The sequence below is a fragment of the Silene latifolia genome, chromosome X, assembly GCF_048544455.1.
Source record: "Silene latifolia isolate original U9 population chromosome X, ASM4854445v1, whole genome shotgun sequence".
NCBI classification, from domain to species: Eukaryota; Viridiplantae; Streptophyta; class Magnoliopsida; order Caryophyllales; family Caryophyllaceae; genus Silene; species Silene latifolia.
The window spans coordinates 257,334,223-257,348,937 of NC_133537.1; positions in this window are offsets into that span (position 1 = coordinate 257,334,223).

Here is a 14,715-nt window from a genome sequence, read left to right on the forward strand (position 1 = left end):
AATATACGATATTGGCTAATTAAAGGCGATTTAGCATAAAATTGGGCATGATCACACATATTATAATGCTGCATTTTTATGATTGTCATAATTTTAATTTATGTAATTTTGAATTATGTAATTTTACTTAGTATGGCCTTAGATTTTAATTGGTATTTCCCAAAATGTATGGGAATATCGATTCGGTTGTAATTTTTATTGTGATCTCGTATCACCGTTATGTAATTTAATAGATTTATTTTATTTTAGTTACAAATGTATAATAGGAAATTATGTAATTTATTATGTAATTTTATTCATTCCGGAGTTCCCAAAGACGGATTTCTTCAAGAATGGCGATACATAAAGACGGTGTTACCTCGAGATGCGTGCCACAACCGAAGTTCAAGGGACCAATGGAGTTCGTTTCCGAATATGTAATAGTTAAATAGTTTTTCTTTTTTAGGAAGGCCATACTAGGATTTATTTTTGCTTGCATTTTATTTATATGTCGCATGCATCGCTAAATCGCCATAACTAAAACATGCATCTTTTTTTTATTGAGTTTATCGACCGTGTCAATTAAAATTATCATAGTTCACCGCTTTAGTTCACTTAAAACGTGATAGATAATAAATTGACATGACCTCTCGCTAAAACAATCAATTGAGACATAGCCTTACTAAATAGTAGAAACCATGAAAACCTATTTCGTGAGGGAGTGCACTCGGCCACACCGGGGTACAAACCTTGTTACGTAGGGGAAGTGGGTGATAAATGTCTATCCACCGAATTCATGTTGATGAGGGTTTCATCGGCCACACCGTGCCCAAGTTAATGTGGGTTTGGATCATGGACACATTTATTCGAAATTTGGATTGAACTCAACAAAAGTTTTTCGATAAGGGTTTTATCGGCCACACCGTCCCCTTGTTGAATGTGTTTTGGGCTATAGATACATGTTAATGTAATATTATTGACCAAGAGTTCTAAAAGTATAATCGATTAAAACGTTAATCCACCGAGTTATATTGATGAGGGTTTCATCGGCCACACCGTGCCCAAGTTAATATGAATTTGGGTCTTGGAATCATTTATTATAGTTGGGTAGAGGTCACTATATAAATTTTCATATCTTGTTAATTAATTACAAGTATGATTTAAAAAGACAAAATGTTAATATTTCCTTTCCTCCATATTTGTAGTGCATTACAATTAATCCATCAAACGCTACCGCACCAATAACTATTGAATCATACCACAATGTTCTTGACGACATTTGCTCCAACAATGATTTCGACACCACTAGAGAACTTCATTTCGGGATAGGTTCGGATGGAAACCTTAACTTCATCACCTCTTCTAAACCACCCACTACTACTAGACCTCGTGTGAGTCCGGCTAAGGAAGACTACCTCATGCAATCTATAGGGTCTTTGTCTCTGGAAGATAAAGATGCCAAAGCTAGTGGGAGCTCTAGCAATCAAGTTCTTGCTTCAAAGGGCAAGAGGTTCAAGAAGAAGGGAAAGAAAATCAAAAACTTCAAGCAAGTTAATGATGAGTGCCATTATTGCTATGGCATGGGACATTGGCTTAGGAATTGTCCCGTATATTTGCGAAATATAAGGGAAGGACTCATTACTCCAAAAGGTACAATTCCTGAAGAAATTTATGTTATTGATATAAATTATACTTCCACTACGACATGGGTACTAGATACCGGTTGTGTTTCTCACCTTTGTAATCATTTACAGGGTTTAAGAGATGTGGAGAGGCTTAGCAAGGGAGATGTGGATCTACGCCTTGGAAATGGAGCTCGGGTAGCGGCCGAATCCAAGGGAACTTATGTTTTAGCTTTGCCTAATGGATTTGAGTTGTATTTGCATAATTGTTTTTATGTGCCTACGCTCTCTAAAAACATTATTTCAATCGCCATGCTAGACATGGACGGTTTTTGTTTTGTCATTAAGAACAATCGTTGTACTATTTCTAGGAATGATTTGGTTATTGGCCAAGCTTCTTCCATTAATGGCATTTACATTTTAGAGACCTCAAATGCGACGAATGATATTTATAACATTCAATCAAAGAAACTCAAAACAAGTGACCCAAGTGAAGCGTTCATTTGGTATTGTCGATTAGGTCACATAAACGAGAATCGCATCAAAAGATTAATTTCAACTAATGTGATTACACCATTTGATTATCAATCATTTGGTACATGCGAATATTGCCTACTTGGCAAAATGACTCGTAATCCTTTTAGTGGTAAAGGGACACGAGCTAGTGAGCTATTAGGACTCATACACACCGATGTATGCGGACCAATGAGTATCACCGCTCGTGGTAATTATGACTACTTTATAACCTTCACCGATGACTTAAGTAGATATGGGTATATCTATTTAATGAAACACAAGAGTGAAGCGTTTGAGAAATTCAAGGAATTTCAAAACGAAGTAGAGAACCAATTGAACAAAAGGATTAAGGCACTACGATCCGATCGTGGTGGAGAATACCTTAGCCTTGAATTTGATTCACACTTGAAAGGTCGTGGTATTATATCACAACTTACTCCACCCGGAACACCACAACTTAATGGTGTTGCCGAAAGGAGGAATCGAACCCTACTTGATATGGTTCGATCCATGATGAGTCAAACCGAGTTACCGAACTCGTTTTGGGGATTTGCGATTCAAACCGCAATTAGATATTTGAATAATAGTCCCACTAAATCCACCAAGAAAACTCCATGTGAGATGTGGACGGGAAGGATTCCCAATATATCCTATATGAAGATTTGGGGATGTGATGCTTACGTCAAGTCTAAGAACGACAACAAGCTTGCCCCAAGATCCGAAAAGAGCATCTTTGTAGGTTACCCCTTAACCTCACGAGGTTATTACTTCTACAAACCTCAAGATAACAAAGTGTTTGTGTCTTGCGAGGCTGTCTTCTTAGAAAGACAATTTATTTCTAAGAGACAGAGTGGGAGAAATTTTGAACTTGACGAAGTTCAAGAGCCACAAACCGAGGTAGAGACGCAAGAAGATGTTCCTTCGTCGTCTAACGCGGTTGTACCTCCTCCACTAAGAAGGACGGGCCGAGTAATTCGCCATCCCGATCGATATGTGGGACTTATCGAGGAAGATGGAACACTCGATGTATTGCTTATGGAAAGTGATGAGCCCGCCACCTACAACGCCGCAATCTCTAGTCCAAATTCCTCCTTATGGCTTGAAGCCATGAAGTCCGAAATGGATTCTATGCATGAAAACCAAGTTTGGGACTTGGTAGATTTGCCTAAAGGGGCAAGACCCCTCCAATGCAAATGGATATTCAAGGTCAAGAATGGCATAGAAGGACATGACGACGTCTACAAAGCTAGGCCAGTGGCAAAAGGATTTACCCAAGTCCAAGGTCTCCATTATGATGATGAGACCTTCGCCCCCGTAGCCATGCTAAGATCCATACAGATTTTGTTAGCGATTGCCGCATTTCATGACTATGAAATATGGCAAATGGATGTCAAAACCGCTTTTCTAAATGGGCATTTAGAAGAGGAGGTGTACATGATACCACCCGAAGGTTTTGTTGATTCTAAAAATCCTAACAAAGTGTGCAAGCTTAAGAGATCTATTTATGGTCTTAAGCAAGCATCTAGAAGTTGGAATCATCGATTCAATCATGTTATAAAGGAAAATGGTTTCACTCGAAGTGTTGAGGAACCATGTTTATACATGAAATTCAGTGGGAGCAATGTTGTGTTCCTAATCTTGTATGTCGATGACATACTACTCATTGGAAATGATATTCCAATGTTGTCTTCTGTTAAGAAGTGGTTAGGTAACCACTTCCAAATGAAGGATTTAGGAGAGGCACAACGCATATTAGGTATCCGGATCTATAGAGATAGATCCAAGAGGATATTGGCACTAAGTCAAGAGTCTTATGTTGATAAGATTCTTCGACGGTTCAGCATGGACAAATCCAAAAGGGGTTGGTACCTATGGTAACCGGGACGATATTGAGCAAGACTCAATGTCCCTCCGAACCCCATGATGTTGAACGCATGAAGTTGATCCCTTATGCTTCCGCTGTTGGATCAATCATGTATGCCATGATATGCACACGTCCTGATGTCTCGTATGCCTTGAGCATGACGAGTAGACATCAAGGAAATCCAGGTGAGAGTCATTGGATTGCAGTCAAGAACATCCTTAAGTACTTGAGAAGAACTAAGGATTCTATCCTTGTGTTTGGAGGAGACACTGAGTTGCGTGTTAATGGATACACGGACTCAAGTTTTCAAACAGATAGAGATGACTTGAAATCACAAGCGGGTTTCGTGTTTATGCTCAATGGTGGTGCCGTAGTGGAGAAGCTTCAAGGAAGTCAGAATCGCGGATTCTACAACGGAGGTGAGTACATTGCAAAGATCGAAGTCGCTAAGGAAGTCTGTTTGGATCGTGCAATTCACGGAAGGTCTAAAAGTAGTACCTACCGCCAATAATCCCATCACTCTCTATTGTGATAATAGTGGGACGATCTTCCAAGCTAAGGAGCCGAAGTCTAGTAATAGATCTAGACATGTACTTAGAAAATATCATGTAATAAGAGATTTCATTGAAAGAAAGGAAATTGCGATTTGTAAGGTTGGGACGGATGACAACATAGCCAATCCGCTCACCAAGCCTTTATCGTAGGCTAAGCATGATGGACATGTTACGTCCATGGGACTTAAACGTGTACCAAGTTTTTGTTAGATTTTGAAATGAAATAAAAGTGTTGTTTTTGTTCATGTTCATAATCACATTTGTCTTTTATCTTTAATTTATACATTGTTACATCCAAACGGGTTGTAGAGACAAATTGAACCCCGTTAAAGTGAACACGGATTAACATAGTATTTGCCCATAGTCACTTGTATGAGGTGACGTCTCGAAGTGACTAGAGTGTGAGGCGATTGATGGCAAGTTCAAGTGCCATAGAGTCATGTGAGATGACTAGTCGATCACATAGGCAGACTGTTAGGAACATTTTGTCGGGCCTTATGACCGCTTATAGAGTTCAGGCAAATTTATATAGCCTGGTCGTGGCGAGAGCTACTATAGTATTCAAATGAGTTGATTCTTTTGACTAAAGACTATTCGCCTAAGATGGCACAGTTTCAGATTAACTTTGATTTGTGTTACTACGACCTTCGTAAATGGGGTCAAATGGGTATATTTTGGGTTATGATGGCTGTGGCTAGTCGAAGGGAATGAGTGCGATAGGAATTGTCCACCCCTAGTCAGGGTTATAACAATATCTCAGGGCCACTCGAGGAGTAATAAACTGGAAATGCGTGGCCACGCTCGGAAAGTATCTATGATAGATAAGTCCGGTCAATCAGTTATTCTCCAGATCGAGGAAACCACTCTCGATATGATCACTTGCAAGTACGACCTGAAAGACACCTTGCATTGAGTGGGAGATAGTAATAGGACAAGAGAATTGGTGACGCACACTTGTCGAGGACGAGTTAATTTAATTACTTGAAAAATTGACGGACGATTTTGGAAGTAAAATTTACGTATCGCATTGAAATGTGATTAAATGAGATATGGTCTGAGTAATCTAATTGTATCATTACTCGGATGAAATTATTGTTTAAAGAAACAATTGGATTTGAATGAATTATTATAAATATGATTTATAAATTGGTAAAATATTTTGGCACAGGTAATTATGAATTACTAAGTTGATTTTTGTATATGACGTATTTTTATTAATACGTTGATTTTTAATATGTTAAAAATACATAACAAATTTATGTCACATATGACATGTGACATATTGACATTTGACAAAAATAATATGGATCCCATATTATCATATGTGCCGAAAATGGGAGGTGGTTTAAACAAATATTGTGTTTGTTTAAATTAGTGGTAAGCATAATGATGATTAACCTAATTCTAGCCATGCAACCTACACATTATTGTAAAGAACAAATTGTGCATGCATTGGCCCTTTATCCTCCACCCTACCCGGTTTTCCATTGAAAAGAACAAGGGTTCTTTTGCTTATTTTAATTATCATTCACCATATGAATGTGTGGGTGATTATTATTATTCATTCACTTGATAAAAATTATTTTTAGAGAGATAAAAATAACACTCTTCCTCTCCTCTTCTCCTACCCGGTTTTAGGAGCCAAAACCAAACAATTTTTGGTTGAATTTTTCACAAGATTAATATTGTACTAGCTCATATAATATTAATTTGATTAAGAGTTAGCTTTGGGTATTATTCCTAAGGAGAGATCCTACACTTGGATCTTGTTTATTCCATTAAAGGAAAGCTCAAGAACAAAAGAAAAGGAGATTTCTTTTGTGCCCATAAAACTGACACTTCCATTGTAAGAACATGATTTTTCCTCTATTATGTTTATTTGTTTGCATGCTTAAAATCCATGTTTAATTTTATGACAAATTAATTTTAACATATATGAGTATGTTAGTGTGTATATAGATCTACTTTTCCTTCATTCCTGTGGGTTCTGAATTCCTCAAACGAAATTTGAATTGGCACTCCTCCTGTACTCTTTGCGATGGCTTAACTTCTTGTGTTGAAACTCTGTCTCACCTCTTCAGAGATTGTAGCTTTGCAAAGGCTCTTTGGTTTGGCTGCCCGTTATGGCTTAGAATCACCGGGGGGTGGATATTGATGTTAGGGTGTGGGCCATTAACTGGGTTACTTATTTTTTAAATTACCTTGATCCTAACTCCTTCCTTTATTCCGTTATCGCTACCCTCTGGAGGATTTGCTGTTGTAGGAATGATATGGTCTTCACGAACCGTCGCCCCTGGCCTATGGGTGCTCTCAATTTTATTCTTGGTGACATTCAGTGTATGACTGAGGTTACGGGCACTAAGGACAGTTGCCTTCTACAAGCGCCTTTGTTGGACTTCTCTCCTGATTTTGATTTAGCAAAGAGGCTTAGAAATTCCTTTCCCTATTGGATTGTTGGTGGACCTGTGTGCGAAAATGTTTGCACTGTCAAGTGTGACGCTACTTGGAGGGCTGATAGAAGTTCTGGCATGGGGTGGTGCTTGCTGGATGGTAACGAGACCTTAAGGAATACTGCTCACGCATGATCGTTTGCCTCTTCTACTCTGTATGCCGAAGGACATGCTCCTATCATGGCGCTAAAATGGGCCTTGGACAAAGGGTATATTCATGTTAGACTGGCCACGGATTGTCTTATCTTGGTTATGCAGGTTGCTGGAGCGGAGAAGGCGATAGCGTCTATCAAATACATTATCCAGGATATTAAGTCTATTGTATCTCGTTTTCATTGTTGCTCTCTTAGTTTCTGTCCTAGGGGAGTAAATAGGATAGCTCATAATCTTGCTCAGAAAGCTCTTATGTAAGCTATGCTATTTGTTGCTGTAAAAAAAAAAAAAAAAAACAATCTCGTAGACTTATTACTCGTACAAGCTTAAAGCACTTGACAATCCAAATGGTTTCCCCCTGATCATATAAATAAATTAAGAAGACCTTAATTTGAAATTTGGCCTTGAAAATCCCAAATAAACACAGACTCATATCCTAGATGCTACATTCCAAGGACTAAAAGTAATAATCCTAATTTTACAATGAAACTTCCTGGCCATTCAACCATAACAAGGACATATTTTTTTCTTCATTTCTCACGAGGAACAATATCAAGCATGCCAAACCATATTTCCAAAGTATTAATACCACAATCACCATGATACCCTAGTCTTTAGGCAAACGATCCAAACTTTGAAAGCAGCCACTTTAATATCATTAAAAAGTCAAAAGTTCTTTACTCCTAATTCATTCGAACGCCAAATCAAACAAGATGTACGAAGTACCATAACCAGTAATATATACTCATGTTAATAATCAAACTCGACACTCCCTTCAATAATTCAGTATACACCCTCGACCCATAACATCTAATAGTACATACACCCATTCATACTCGAACAATCGTAATCGTACTAACCAGTAGAGTCTTGTTGTCTTTAAAACAAAATTTAATTTGTAAACTAAGTAAAACCATATTGAATAAAATACTTACAGTTTATAGTACGAAAGGGAGAAAAGAACTTCGTTGATGAACCTCGGGTCAAACAAAGAACACAAGGAAGAAAGAATTGAAGAGAAGATGAATTGTGTCGTGTGTGACCAAAAGTTGAGTTATGGATAATTAGATGAAAAAGGGGTTTAGGTTTATTAAAAGGGAGTTTTATCTTTCTTTTATATTCTAAGTTGGGCCAAAGTCCAACCTGAAACATAGTCGGGTTTTAAAATTCTTTTTCTCATTAAAACAAACATAACCAAATTCATTTTAGAAGTTAAAGTTCGAAGTATATTTGTATTTTTTTTTTCAAGCGATACTACTTTTAAAATTTTCAATTAAAAGTACAAAACGAATAATATGGGAGAGTTACATGCTTATAAACAACTCGGAAATTGCGGGGTGTTACAAATTGCTACAAAACTTTACAGGTGGAAACTAGACTTGAAAATAACCTAAGTCTCTTTTTTACGCTTTCAAAGATTCTAACTTTAAATCGATCTGACAAAGCGTTCAAAACAGATTACAGATTTACGAAACTGTGGTAAAAATACTTGTTTATCAAAATCGTCATAAAACCAACTCTAGATGATTACAAGCGTTGCAAACATGCTTCTAAGATGAACTAGAGATTAAAACATGCTCGAATATTAAAGATGGAGACTTTAAAAGAATAGAGATTAAAAGATGAACTTACGTAATAATGGGGTAAAAGATGCTTGGCCTCTTGATTTCACAATTAGGGTTTTAAAAGGTGTAGGATGTGAGGTATATATACTAGTGAATTACCAAATACAACACAATCTACAATTACCAATCAACCTACTCGGTCTAACCGTGCACTCCTTCCCCCCCCTTTTTTTTTTAAAAAAACTCCCTTACTAAAAACTTTCCTAATCCAAGTAGCTCTAATTAAAAATATAAAACTCCGGTGTAAAATTTAATAAAATATTACTACGACTCGAAAATAAAATATAAACTCGTAAATTAAAATATAAACTCGTAAATTAAAATATAAACTCGTAAATTAAATTGTACCAAAAAATGTCGCGTATCATAGCCACGAATAGCCGGACAGCAGCCCGAAGGTACCCGCATCGCAACACGGAGGGTACCATGTTATCATATCGCATCTTGAATCACGACTGCTAGGTTCGCATCGTAACATAAACCCAATAACCACGATCTTTAATATGCACATTCTCCTTGAGGCTTCCAACCTCATGGAGTGATTTCGGGTGTGAGGCCGGTCTCTTACAACCTCCTCACTAACATCACTACTCCACAAGAACACATACATGTAACATGTATCACAATAGCACACACAATTATGCCAAGTATGCCAAATATCCAACTATCACAGCTACGATATGCCAATTTACTCAATTATCACCAGGTATCTCAATTATGGTATCACAAACATATATTCAATCATATATACTACCAAGAACCGAGTAGGGAAACCCTACCTTTTAACGAATTTCCAACAAGCACAAGCAAGCACTAGATGTAACACCCCCACTTACCAAGGAACCTTAACAAGACCTTTCCTAATAAGTAAGGGCATTACCATCTCAGTTGCCCGAGGTAAGTATATCAAATAGACCGTAAAAGAACAATTAATATTTTGTTTAAAACTCACTCCGAAAATAAAAGAGGAATAACTCAACTATGAAAACATAAGAAAATACAACTGGTAAAACTAATAGCGTCCAACGACTGACTCTATGTCAGTCGACCTCTCCAACCCAGCAGCTACATCGAGATAGCAACAAAAGCAACCTGAAAAGTCTCACTGCTCACCATTTGCTGGAAATATCAAATGGATCACTGCAGACACGGACAAAAGAAGAAACATAACAAGCACACCACACAAGTCAGTGACAGGATTTAATAACGGCAAACCAAGCAATCCAATGAAACAGTATAACTCATGTCCATCGACTACCAAACTCCACCACACCCAATCAATAGTATCCAATGGTTCCCATCGCAACAGGTAACCCACACCGCCAGTGGGAGACCGTAGCATTGCCACCAAAGCCCCGCTCATCTCAACGAGCGAACCCAAATCATTAATGTACACATCCCCCTTATGACGGGAGCTACAAGGGGTGAACATGGGGTTGAAGACCATCTCCCGACAATGGCCCCATAATCCAATACCAGTAACAATAACAACAACAATAACAACAACATTGTCACCATCTCGATATTGTAACTGAACTAACACATCAACGCACTCACAACACTGATAACCACATAACACAATTAGACAAATAACCATGAACTGAAACTGAGTAGGGAAACCCTACCTTTTCGCGACTTCTTAGCAATCTCATAAATCATATTGACGCATAGGAAGAATCCGCACCATACCCTAAAATCAACAATTATGCCCTATCACTATGCTATTAAGATTGACTAAACGATAATCAAATATCCACAAACTTACATTGAAGAATAATCAGATGCCGACGGCAGCAACGACCCGACTCGATGAATCCATGCATAGGTTATCTCCCTCCCCGTATTATGATTCAAGGTTAACTCATGATTGAGTAGTTAGCGATGGGAGGATTGAGTGGGAGAGAGTTAGGTTTAGAAATGATGAAACGTATCGCGTAAATGATTTAAGTCGTAACCTCCGCGTTATATAATAACACGCTACCAAAACGCGTACACGGTCGAGTATGAAACATACTCGGAGTACACTGCACTAGGTCGAGTACCAAGAATACTCGGTCGAGTGACCCTTACTAGGTCGAGCATTCAGTAAAGAATGTGATGTAACTCCCTCTTCCATCTCTACTAAGAGTCTCACATGGTCAATAGGTCAGTCAAGGGGTCCATAACAGGGCGGGTATTACTGTCTTCCCTTCATAAAAGGAATTTCGTCCCCGAAGTTCGTCCCACACGCCAACTGCAACATGACACGATAACTCGAAGGATCACAAAGTACTCAATGAAATTATTAGATAATGACAAACGTACACTACAAAGCCACTACACCGTCACCAAAGCATCTAATCACTACAACATGTCTACCACCACAGAGTCTGTAATACCACGGTTTTTTGGTCCTTAGTTACTCGGCAGAGTAAGGGAAACTCGATCGAGTTGGTCGTCGTGCGTCTTCTGGTCAGGCTACTACCTAGGAGCACTCGGCCGAGACCAAGTACCCGGTCCGACGGGTTTATTTCCGCGATTTGGTTAAGGTGATTAGAGATTATAAATATATCATGTTATTTGTTACTAATGCATTTTATCAAAATCTAAACTAAGTTCTTCAACTCTCTAATCACCCTAATCACTCCCAAGCCTAGTTGATCGAACGTGAGTCCACACTTTCGTCTTTTGTACGAGTTTTGTTGGTAAGTCTCTAGTGCTTCGCTAATCGATTAATATGTTGTTATTTAGAGTTTTACCCTAATTGTTTAGATAAAGGAAAGGGGTTAATTGGTTTGATTGTGACATAAAGTATGATTGTGATTATTGCTGGGTGCTCGAGTACTGGTGTATAAAAATTTAGGGCTTCTGGAGTAGGCAAAAAATAACCTCATGACCACAAGACACGTGTATAGAGTGACGTGTCATGGTTATTGTTTTATGTACAATAATACAAGTAATTATATATAAATAATTTTGACAAATTTATGACGAGTTCGTAGAGGAACAATACTAGCTTTTGCTGTTATTTGTTGATCGCAGATTCACCCATAAGGCAGGGGTTCCCTACTCAGTTGACTGTGTAATTAACTATAAGATGGTGCGATTATTTTACTCGCATGATTACTATTATTGTTGAGATTGTAATTTTTAATTTGGCATGTTTATATTGGTATTGTGAGTTTGGTTGTTTGGTGTATCTATGATTTACAAGGTGCACCATCGACTGAGTGGAGTCATCATCGAGAATGGCTTCACGCCCTTGATTTGCCCCTTATGGTTCCCGCCACAAGAGGGATAGCACATTAATGGACATAGGTTATTCGCTCTTGGTGTTGAGCAGGGCTTAGGTGGTAAGGGTGCGGTCCCCACTAACGGTGTGGATTACCTGTTGCGATGGGTAATCTGGCAGAGCTTTATATTTTAATGTGTAGTAAGTGATCGGTGATGAATTGGCGGTTGGAGGAGTGTGTATGGTTGATTTGGATGCTTATTGTTGTTCTCTTTTCTTGGTTATTCAGTGAACTGACCCCATTTATGTTTTACAAAATTGTGGTGATCCATTCGGGGGTGGTGAGCATTTAATTAGCAGGTACTTCTATGGATAGTTCGCGAGATCTAGCTGGGATGGAGTCATTACTTGTTTTAGAGTCTTTAGTCTTCCGCTGGCCGTGGTTATAGTTTTGGATATTTCGGTTTTGCCAGTTGTAGTACTTTTGGTTTTTGTTTTTCGGTTGTATACATTTAAATTAGTAAACTTTAAATCATGTTCTTTTATGGTCACTTGTGATATACTTTACCTCGGGCAACCGAGATGGTACTACCTTCGTATCCTAGGGTGGTCCTTGGTAAGGCATCTTGGGATATGGGGGTGTTATAAAGTGGTATTAGAGTGACGATTTTGGAAGCTAAAACCAATGAACAAATGAGCATAGGGTGTCTAATTAAAATGAACCCGGGTAGGAATTGTTTGGAGCTACCGCAAAGGCCTTGGAGAAGTCCGAAAGCCGCATTTTGGCCCTTACAACTTTGAGCCAGTCACTACGGGGTGTCTTGGGAAGTCGTTACATGTGTTGTATGTGTCACTTGTAAGAGTGTTGGATGGAATGGATGGTATGTGAATTGGTTGAACTTGGCAAAAATGGATGACGTGATGTGTTAAAAATGATATGAAGCATGTTACATGTTATTGCCTGGCTTTTAATTGATAGGAATATGTTTAGGAATGGTATATGTATGGATCTATTTATTTTAAAGTCGAAGGGTGGATCGTTTTTCACGATTCGACCGAGCTGGATGGGTACTCGACCGAGTAGCCTGTAACTCGACTGAGTGTGAGGGGGTGGTATTTTGGCAGTAGCTACTGGTTATGACCACTCAGTCGAGTAAGTGGGGCACTCGACCGAGTACCCAGAGTACTAGGCCGAGTATGCTTTAGGTGTTATTTGAAGTTAGCTACTGGAGTTGGATACTCGGCCAAGTAATGTCAGTACTTGACCGAGTAGTCTGTACTCGACCGAGTACCCCCAAGTACTCGTCTGAATACCTCTTTAGCAGACGTGTTGTTTTTTTTAGCCGTAGGCTATGTGCTTACGTTTATCTTGGTTATACCAGCTCAAAATGCCACCAAAGTGATCAGCTGTGTTTATTCAGGCATCTGAGATGAGTCTTGAGAAGGTTTCCAGAATGATTTTGCAGCAAGAAGTGCTCATGGAGGCACTCAAGAATGTGGAAAAAGGGGAAGGGAAACCGGTGGATGCATCTCGGCTGAGCATCACCATTTCTCGCTTCAATCCCACTACTTTCGAGGGCACTGATGAGCCAAAGCTACTTGTTAATTGGCACCGGGAAATATAGAGTGTACTAGAGGTGGTTAAGTGTCCGGAGGAGATGATGGTAGAACAGGTTGCGTTATACCTAAGGAATGAGGCTGGGGTTTGGTGGCATAACGAAAGGGAAGGGGCTCGTGCATTCTATAGGAATCTAGGCCAAACTACAACCCCATGGGCAGGATTTAAGGGGGCTATGAGACATCACTTTGTTTCGGAGTACATTCGCCATAAGTTGAGATCTGAGTTTGATTCCTTTTCTATGGCTGATAACATGACCGTCACGGACTACTACCACAGGTTTATCGAGCTATCACGGTATGCAGAGGACATGAAACTGAGTCAACGGAGTTTGGCTCTTCGTTTTGAGAGGGAGTTATCAGTGAAGATCATGGAGAGGCTACCGGCTGGGATGGTCACTGATCTGAAGAAAGTCTATGCAAAGGCGGGGCAAGCTGAGAGGCTAGTGGACATGGCCAAAGAGGCCAAGGAAAAGGATGTTGAAAAGAGAAAGGCTGAGAGTGAGGGTGGCAATGAGTCAAGCCACAAGAGGAGCAATCATAATCAGGTTAGGAATTTTTCGGGAGGAGCTAGCTATGGCAGGGGATCTGAAGATTTGGGAAGAGGCGGCCAGAGTAGTAGTGTGAACTCCAATCTTCAATGTTTCAACTGCGGTGGGACGGGTCATAAAAGGTTTGAGTGTACGAGCGTTGCCAGAGGAGGATGAGGCTTTCCCAGGTCATACCAAGGAAACTTTTCGCATGCTCCAAGTCAGAGCTTGGCTAGTAATAGACCAGCTGGATTGTGGGGTGATAAGGGAGCCCAAAGAAATAACAATGGTGACTACAACCGTAATAATGGAGGGTCTTATCAGCATCCAAACAACAGTGTGACTCAAAACTCGGTAGCTAAACCTACCACTTCAGCCACCATGGTTCAGGGTGGAGGTTAGAAGAGCAGTGGTAAACTTTCCATGATGGGCAAGAAGGAAGCTAAGGATGATGCTCATGTGGTTACTGGTACTTTTCTTGTTCATAACACGTCGTCTTTTGTTTTGTTTGATTCAGGGGCAACTCACTCGTTTGTGTTTATGGGTCATGCCTTAGCTATGAGTTTGGGGGAGTGTGAGTTGGTAAAGAATGAT